At 43.2% G+C, this 9869-nt stretch overlaps 1 pseudogene; it reads left to right on the top strand.

Annotated features, from left to right (window-relative positions):
- Window positions 1–9748: 9748 nt before the first annotated feature.
- On the top strand, window positions 9749–9869 carry LOC137371621 (5S ribosomal RNA; annotated as a pseudogene).

The raw sequence follows: 9869 nt of genomic DNA, 5'->3' as shown, positions 1-9869 counted from the left end.
ACCCTTTCAGGCAGTTAGTTCCAGACCCCCACCACCCTCTGGGTGAAAAGACTTTTTCTCATCACATCTCTCTAATTAAAGGCCTGCTACCCGACCTGAACCCAACGATGTATGTTGGGTTCGGGTCGAGTCGGACACACACAGTCAGTATTGCATTTTGCTCTGCTGGTAAGTGTCAAAAGTTGAAAAGCCTACCTGAGCTGGGAATCCGGGATGTCAAGGAAGGAAACTGAGTCTGCACAGTGAGCGTCTCTATGACGTCATCACGCTCATGCTGCAGATTCGGAGTCAAAGGTAGGTAATGTGAATATTCCGGTGGTTGGGCTGGGTCGGGCTCGGGTCAGGTTGGGCACAGGAAAAAATGGAGGGACTCTGTTCGGGCTTGGGTCCAATGTGGATCTGTCTGGTTTGGGGCAGGGTTTTTTTCTGACTTGAGCAGGCCTTTAGCTCTAATCTTTCTACCAATCATTTTAAATCTATGCCCCCAGTCACTGACCTCTCTGCTAATGTAAATAGGCCCTTCACTTCCACTCTATCCAAGCCTTTCAAAATTTTGTCCATTTCAATCAGATCTCCCTTCAGCTTTCTCTGTTTCAAGGAGAAGAGCCCCAGCCTATCCAATCTTTCCTCATAGCTGCATTTCCGGCAACATCCTCGTAAATCTCCTCAGTGCAATTACATCCTTTCAGTAATGAGCTGACCAGAACTGCACACAGTACTCAATTTGTGGCCTTACCAATGATTTATACAGTTCCAGCATAACCTCCCTGCTCTTATATTCTATACCTCGGCTAATAAAGGAAAGGATTTCATATGCCTTAAGAACCTCATCGACCTATCGTCCTACCTTTAGGGATCTGTGGATATGTACTCCAATGTCCCTCACTTCCTCTACACCTCTCAGTATTTTCCCATTAATTGTGTATTCCTCCCCAAATGCATCACTTCACACTTCTCCAGGTTGAATTCCATATGTCACTTTTCTGTCCATCTGACCAGACCATCAATATCTTCCTGCAGCCGACAGTTATCCTCCTTGCTATTTACCACACAGTCAATCTTTGTGTCATCTGCAAACTTGTTGATCATGCCCCCCACATTTACATCCAAATCATTCATTTATACCACAAAAAGCAGGGGACCCAGTACTGAGCCCTGTGGAATGCCACTGGAAAACAGCCCTCCAGTCGCAATAACACTCATCAACAATTACCCTTTGTTTCCTGCCAGTGAGCTAATTTTGTATCCACCTTGCTGCATTCACCTGGATCCCATGGGATTTTATTTTTTCAACCAGTCTGCCATGTGGGAACTTGTCAAAAGCCATCCTTAATGTTGGCAGTCCTGACTAACATTATCCACTATATCTTTTATATATTTTAAAAAGTAACCCAAATAGAGGGATAAAATTCAAAATGAATGGCTGGGTTATCCACAACACCATGAGTCGGAGGCTGAAAATATGATCTCTCGATTGTTATTTCTCCAAATTAACATCTTAAATTTAAGCTGATTTTGCCAGGAGAGGTCATCACGTGTTGTAGCTGTCATTACTGGTGAAAGTGTTAATCCTTCTCCCAATCAGTGTAAATACATTGGTCACCTCACTGATTTATAGGGATTAATTATCATCTTGACAGTTAAGTCCAGACAATAGGAAGGTCATTGTTGAACCAGCTGAAGATGGTTGGTCTGCAGATACTGCCCTGAGGAATTCAGTGTTATCTGGGCAGCGATGATTGGATTCACACCTGACACCAAGAAAAATGGCTGTCGTTGCCAGAGGCCATTCACTTTTTTCCTCCCTCTTGGACCCCATCAGCTTTAGATTTGCCAGGGTTGTATGTTGCTATTCTGGGTTACTGCTGTCTTAGTGGTGAGGGTAGTTTCGCTCACCTCTGCTTTGACATTCAGATTTGTGTGATGAGGTCAGGAGCTGAGTGGTTCCCACAGAACCTCAATTCAGCATCATTGAGCAGATGTCACTTGATTGCAGAAACATAGAAATTTACAGCACAGGAGGCCATTTGGCCCATCACTTTCATGGCAATCAAAGAAGAGCTATCCCGCCTAATCCCACTTTCCAGCTCTGTAGCCTTGTAGGTTACAGCATTTCAAGTGCATATCCAAATATCCAATTTTAAATTAGTGAGGGTTTCTGTCTCAATCACCCTCTAAGGCACTGAATTCCAGACCCCCACCACTCTCTGGTTGAAAATATTTCTCTTTGACTTCCCTTTAATCCTTCAACCATTACTTTAAAAGTATGCCTGATGGTTACTGACTTCTCTGCTAAGGAAAATCCTTCCTGCCCATTCTATCTAGGCCCCTCGTAATTTTATATACCTCAATTAAATATCCTCTCAGCTGCCTTTGTTCCAAAGAAGAAAACCCCAGCCTATCCAATCTTTCCTCCATAGCTAAAATTCTCCAGTCCTGGCAACATCCTAGTGAATTTCCTCTGTAACCTCCCAGTTGAGATCACACTCTTCCCATTATGTGCCCAGAACTGTGTGTAATACTCTAGCTGTGACCTAACTAATGTTTTATACAGTTCTAGCAAAATGTCCCTGCTCCTATAATCCATGCCTCAGCTAATAAAGAAACGGATCCTGTACATTTCTGACCAGTCTGCCATTTGGGACCTTGTCAAAAGCCTTGTTAAAATCCATGTGGACTGCATCAAACATACTGCCCTCCTTGTTACCTCCTAAAATAATTGAGTCATGTTAGTTAGACACAGTCTTCCCTTAACAAATTCATGCTGACTGTCATTGATTAATCCATGCTTTTCTAAATGACCATTAATACTGCCCCTCAGAATTTTTCCCAATAATTTGCCAACCAGAGATTAAGCTGACTGGCCTATAATTAGGCGAACTATCCCTTGCTCCCTCTTTAAACAATGGTACAGCATTAGCAATCCTCCAGTCCTCTGGCACCCCACCTGTAGCTCGAAAGGATTCGAAAATGATGGTCTGAGCCTCTGCTATTTCCGCCCTTGCTTCTCTTAAACCTGGGATGCATTTCATTCGGGCCTAGCAATTTATCCACTTTCAAACATGCTAAATTCCTTAATATTTCCTTTCTCGCTATGTTTATCCCATCCAATATTTTACACTTCTCCTTCGTCTGCATCGTCCCCTTCTTTTGTGATGACAGATGCAAAGTATTCATCAAAAACCATGCCCACATTTGCCACCAAGACATGTTACCTTTTTGGTCTCTAATAGGCGCTACTCTTTCCTTTAGTTATCTTGCTGTTTGTATTTATAAAACATCTATGTGTATTCCTTGATTTTTTTTTTTAAGTCCTAATATTTATGTCCTCTCTTTGCTTTTCCTAATTTCCTTTTTAATTTCACCCCTGTACACTCGATATATTCCTCTAGGCTTTCTAAAGTATTGTGCTCTTGGTATTCAACGTAAGCTTCCCTTTCGTTTTATCCTACTTTGAATGCTCTTTGACATCCCCCAAGGGGCCCTAGATTTGGGAGTCCCACCCTTTTCCTTTGTGGGAACATATCTGTTATGACCTCACTATCTCCTGTTTGAATGCCTCCCACTTCTCTGCCACTGAATTATCTTCAAGTGGCTGTTTCCAGTCCACTCTTACTAAATTATATCTTAGCTTAGTAAAATTGGTTTATCTCCAGTTGAGAACTTTTGCTCATGGCCCAACTTTTGTCCTTTTTCCAAACGACACTAAATTTAACTGAATTATGGTTATCACAAACTGCTTTCCCACTGATACACCGTCCACCTGCCCAGCTTCATTCCCTAAAACTACATCCAGAATTGTCCGTTCTCTTGCTGGGTTTGCCATGTTGAATCATTGGAATCACAGAATGGTTACAGCACAGAGGAAGCCATTTGGCCTGCAATGTTTGTGCCTGCTCTCTGCAAGAGCAGTTCAGCTAGACCCACTCCCCTGCTTTTTCCCTGTAGCCATGCAAATTTTTCTATTCAGATAATTATCCAATTCCCTTTTGTAAGCCATGATTGAATCTGCCTCCACCACACTCAAGCAGTGCATTCCAGATCCTAACCACTCACTCTGGGGGAGAAAAAGTTTTTTTTTTTCCTTTCGACTTTTTGCCATTCACCTTAAATCAGTCTCCACTAGTTCTCGACCCTACCGCCAAATGGGAACAGTTTCTCCCTAGCTATACACGCCCTTCACAATTTTGAACATGTTTATCAAATCTCCTCTCAACCTTCTTTGAGAGCAGCTCCAGTTTCTCCAATATATCCATGTGACTGGAGTTCCTTATCCCTGGAGCCATTCTTGTAAATCTTTTCTGCACCCTGTCTAATGCCTTCACATGCTTCATAGTGTGGTGCTCAGAATTGGACACAGTACTCCAGTTGATGCCAAACCAGTGATTTGTAAAGTTAACCATAAACTCCTTGCTTTTGTACTCTGTCTCTATTTATAAAGCACAGAATCCCATATGTCTTCTCAACCTGCTGTACCAGCTTCAAAGATTTGTGCACATGTACCTCCAGGCCCTTCTGCTCTTGCACCCACTTTAGAATTGTATCCTTTATTTTATATCGCTTCTCCTTGTTCTTCCTACCAAGACGTATCACTTCACATTTCTCTGCATTAAATTTCATTTACCACGTGTCTGCCCATTCCACCAGCCTGTCTATGCCCTCTTGAAGCCTTTCACAATCCTCCTCACAGTTCACAATACTTCCAAGTTTTGCCATCTGCAAATTTGGCAGCCACACAATATTCCTTCCTCCAGTCCGAAAAACAACGTTCCCCGCTACCCTTTCCTGTCACTCAGCCAACTTCGTATCCATGCTGCCACTGTCCCTTTATCCCATGGGCTTTAACTTTGCTTACAAGCCTGTAATGAGGATCAAATGATTTTTGGAAATCCATGTACACCACATCAACCGCATTACCATCATCAACCCTTGATACCTCCTCAAAAACACTCAATCAAGTTAGTTAAAAATAATTTGCCTTTAATAAATCTATGCAATCTTTCCTTTATTAATCCACATTTGTCCTAGTGACCATTAATTTTGTGCTGGATTATCGTTTCTAAATGTTTTCCCACTACCAAGGTTAAACTGACTAGCCTGTAGTTGCTGGGCTTATCGTTATACCTTTTATTGAACAAGGGTGTAACATTTGCAGTTCTGCAGTCCTCTGGCACCACCCCTATATCTGAGTAACATTGAAATATTGTGGCCTGTGCCTCTGCAATTTCCACCCTTACTTCCCTCAGTATCCTCGGATGCATCTGATCTGGTACTGGTGAGTTATCAACCTTAAGTACAACCAGCCTTTCTAAAACCTCTTCGTATATCAATTTTTAGCCCATCCAGTGTCTCAGCTACCTCCACTCACTTTGACTTTGGCAGTATCCTCTTCCCTTGGTAAAGACAAATGCAAAATGCTTATTCAGCACCTCAGCCATGCCCTCTGCCTCCATGTGTAAATCCCATTTATAGATCCTAATTGGCTGCACTCCCCTTTTTTTTTTACTTTTTTTTTTATTCATTCATGGAATGTGGGCTTCACTGGCCAGGCTAGCATTTATTGCCCATCCCTAATTGCCCTTGAGAAGCTGGTGGTGAGCTGCCTTCTTGAACCGCTGCAGTCCATTTGGGGTAGGTATACCTACAGTGCAGTTAGGAAGGGAGTTCCAGGATTGTGACCCAGCGACAGTGAAGGAACGGCGATATAGTTCCAAGTCAGGATGATATGCCTATAGCAGACTTTAGGATTCACTTTTATGTTAGCTGCCAGTCATTCGCTTTCTTTGCTTCTCTCATTTCTTTTTTGTTTAGTTTAGTTTTAGTTTAGAGATACAGCACTGAAACAGGCCCTTCGGCCCACCGAGTCTGTGCCAACCATCGACCACCCATGACACTAATCCTACATTAGTCCCATATTCCCTGCCACATCCCCACCTTCCCTTTATTCTCCTACCACCTACCTATACTAGGGGCAATTTACAATGGCCAATTTACCTATCAACCTGCAAGTCTTTGGCTGTGGGAGGAAACCGGAGCACCCGGCAGAAACCCATGCGGTCACAGGGAGAACTTGCAAACTCCGCACAGGCAGTACCCAGAACTGAACCTGGGTCACTGGAGCTGTGAGGCTGCAGTGCTAACCACTGCGCCACTGTGCAGTGTTGTTCTGGCTTTGTTTGTCTTACCTTTCTCCCTCATGGGAATGTACCTTGACTGTACCTAAACAAACTCCTCTTTAAAGGCAGCACATTGTTCCATTACAGTTCTGCCTGCCAGTTTTTGTTTCCTGTTTATCTGGGCCAGATCCGTTCCCACCCCATTGATATTGGCCCTCTTCCAATTAAGTATTTTTTCTCTGGATTGCTCCTTCTACTTTTCCACAGCTAACCTAAACCTTGTGATGCTATGATTACTACCCCGTAAATGTTCCCCTACTGGCGCTTGACCCACATCAGTCCCCAGGATCAAGTCCAGCAGTGCCTCCTTCTTCGTTGGGCTGGAAGCATACTGATGCACAAAATTCTCCCAAACATATTCCAGAAATCCTCCCCTGCTTTCTGCCCTTTACAATATTACTGTCCCCCATTACAATTACTATGTCGTTTTTGCACCTCTCTGTAATTTTCTTGAAAATTTGTTCCTCTATCTCTCTCCAATTAGTTGTTAGCCTATAGAATACATCGAGTAATGGTATCTCGATATTGATTCTTAGCTCTAACCGAATAGATTCTGTCCTTCACCTCTCCAGGACATCCTCTCTCTCTCCAGCACTGGAATATTCTCCTTAATCAGTACTGCCACCCCTCCTCCTTTCTTCCTTCCCTATCTTTCCTGAACATCTTATATTGGTAGAATCATAACAGCATAGAAGGAGGCCATTCGGCCCCTCAAGTCCATGCCAGCTCTGTGTAGAGCAATCCAGTCAGTCCCATTGCCCTGCAAGTTTATTTCCTTCAAGTGCACATCCAATTTCCTTTTGAAATGAGTCATCGTCTCCGTTTCCACCACCCTTGTAGGCAGTGAGTTCCAGCTCATTACTTCACCTTACGTTTAATAAGTTCTTCCTCACATCCCCTCCTTGCATCTCTTGCCCAAAGCCTTCAATATGTGTTCCCTAGTCCTTGTACCATCAGCTAATAGGAATAACTTTTCTTTGTCTGCCTTGTCTAAACCTATCACAACCTTGCACACTTCTATCAAATCTCCCCTCCAATCTCCTTTGGTCCAAGGACAACAGCCCCAGCTTCTCCAACACAATATTGTAGCTAAATTCCCTCATCCCTGGAACCATTCTGGTAAATCTCCTCTGCACCTTTCAAGGGCCCTCGCATCCTTCCTAAAGTGTGATGACCAAAACTGAGTGCATAACTGTAGTTGTGGCCTAACCAGAGCTTCATAAAGGTTCAGCATAACTTCCCTTCTTTTGTACTCAATATCTCTCTTTATGAAGCCCAAGATCCCATATGCTTTGCTAACTACTCTCTCAATATGTCCTACCGCCTTCAAAGATCTATGCATATGAACCCCCAGGTCCCTCTGTCCCTGCACACTCTTTAGAACTGTGCCATTTAGTCTACGTTGCCTCTCCCGATCCCTTCTGTCAAAATGGATCACCTCACACTTCTTTGTCGTAAATGCCATCTGCCACTTATATGCTCGTTCTACTAGTCTATCTATGTCCTGTTGCAGTCGATTGGTATCACCCTCACTGTCTGCCACCTGTCCAAGTTTGGTATCATCAAATTTTGAAATTTTATCCTGTATTCCAATATTCAACTCATTTATATAAATCAAAAAAGGCAGTGGTCACAGCACAGAACTTTGGGGAACACCACTGTCTACCATCCTCCAGTCTGGAATAAAAACAATTTACCATGATTCATTGTTTGCTGTCCTTAAGCAAATTTTTTTAATCCACGCTGACACTGACCCTCCTAACCCATACGTCTCAACTTTGTTAATCAGCCTTTTATGTGCAACTTTGTCAAACACTTTCTTAAAAATCCATATAGACAACATCCACTGCTTTCCTTTCATCAACCTTCTCCATTACTACTTCAAAAAATTCAATTAAATTAGTCAAGCACGATCTACCTCTTATAAATCCGTGCAGGCTCTCCATAATTAACTCAAACTTCTCCAAGTGCCTGTTGATTTTTGTTTTTTCCCCTGATCATTGTTTCTCAAACCGTACCCATCAATGATGTTAAACTGACCGGCCTGTAGTTACTTGGAATGTCCTTTAAACCCTTTCTTGAATAAGGGTGTCATATTTACATATGTCACTCTCCAATCCTCTGGCACCTTCCTCCATATCTAGGGAAGATTGGAAGATGATGGCAAGCCCTTCCGCTATCTCCACTCCCACTTCCTTGAGCAACCTGAGATGTAAGCCACCTGAACCAAACGACTTATCAACTCTAAGCATAGCCAGCCTTTCCGGTACATCCTTCCTATCAATTTTCACCCCATCCAATATATCTGTCATCTCTGCTTCAACTGATGTTTTGTCAGTATCTTCTTCCTCAGTAAACACCAAAACAAAATGCTCATAATCGAGCCTTGCCCTGCACCTCTCAGGATATCATAGAAACAGAATCATAGAATGGTTAAAGCACAGAAGGAAGCCATTTGGCCTGTCATTTCCATGGTAGCTCTCTGCAACAGTAACTCACCTAGTCCCACTCCCAACTTCTCACTATAGCCCAGCAAATGTTTTTTCTTCAGATAATTGTCCAATTCTCTTTTGAAAGCCATGATTGAATCTTTCTCTTCCACGCTGTCAGGCAGTGCATTCCAGATCCTAACCACTCGCTGCATAAAGATGTTCTTCCTCAAGTCGGTGTTGCTTCTTTTACCAATCACCTTAAACTAGTGCCCTCTGGTTCTGGATCCTTCCATGAACAGGAACAGTTTCTCCCTATCTACTCTGTCCAGGTCCCTCATAATTTTGAACACCTCTATCAGATCTTCTCCAAAGAGAACAGATCCAGCTTCTCCAATCTATCCACATAACCGAAGTTCCTCATCCCTGGAACTGTTCTCATGAATCTTTTCTGCACCCTCTCTAATGCTTTGACATCCTTCCTAAAGTGTGGTGCTCAGAACTGGACACAATACTCCACTGGGGGTTGAACCAGTGTTTTATACAGGTTTAGCATAACTTCTTTGCTTTTGTACTCTGTGCCCCGTATCTAAAGACCAGGATCCTGCATGCTTTATTAACTCCTTTTTTCCACCCTCCCTGCCACCTTCAATGATTTGTTCACATATGCCCCCAGGTCCCTCTGCTCCTGAACCCTCTTTAGAATTGTACCCTGTATTTTATATTGCTTCTTTTCATCGTTCTTACCAAAATGAATCACTTCACACTTGCATTAAATTTCAGCTGCCACTTGGCTGCCCATTCCACCAGCCTGTCTGTGCCCTCTTGGAAGTTTCACTATCCTCCTCACAGTTCCCACTGCTTCCAAGCTTGTGTCATCTGCAAATTGTGAAATTGTGCCCTGTACACCCAGATCTAGGTCATTAATATATATCAGGAAAAGCAGGAGTCCTAACACTGACCACTGGGGAATCCCACTATGTACCTTCCTCCAATTTGAAAAAGAACCATTGACCGTCTCTCTGTTTCCTGCCACTCGGCCAATTTCATATCCATGCTGCCACTTTTATTCTGTGGGCTCTAACTTCGCCGGCAAGCCTATTATGTGGCGCTTTATCAAATTGCTTTTTGGAAGTCCATGTACACTACGGCCATACTAGTCTGAAAACGCCCGATCTCGTCTGATCTCGGAAGCTAAGCAGACTCAGGCCTGGTTAGTACTTGTGGATGGGAGACTGCCTGGGAATACCAGTTGCAGTAGGCT

The sequence above is a fragment of the Heterodontus francisci genome, chromosome 6, assembly GCF_036365525.1.
Source record: "Heterodontus francisci isolate sHetFra1 chromosome 6, sHetFra1.hap1, whole genome shotgun sequence".
In the NCBI taxonomy this organism is placed as follows: domain Eukaryota; kingdom Metazoa; phylum Chordata; class Chondrichthyes; order Heterodontiformes; family Heterodontidae; genus Heterodontus; species Heterodontus francisci.
The sequence above is the reverse complement of the archived record's forward strand: the minus strand, read 5'-3'. Positions and strand labels throughout refer to the sequence as shown.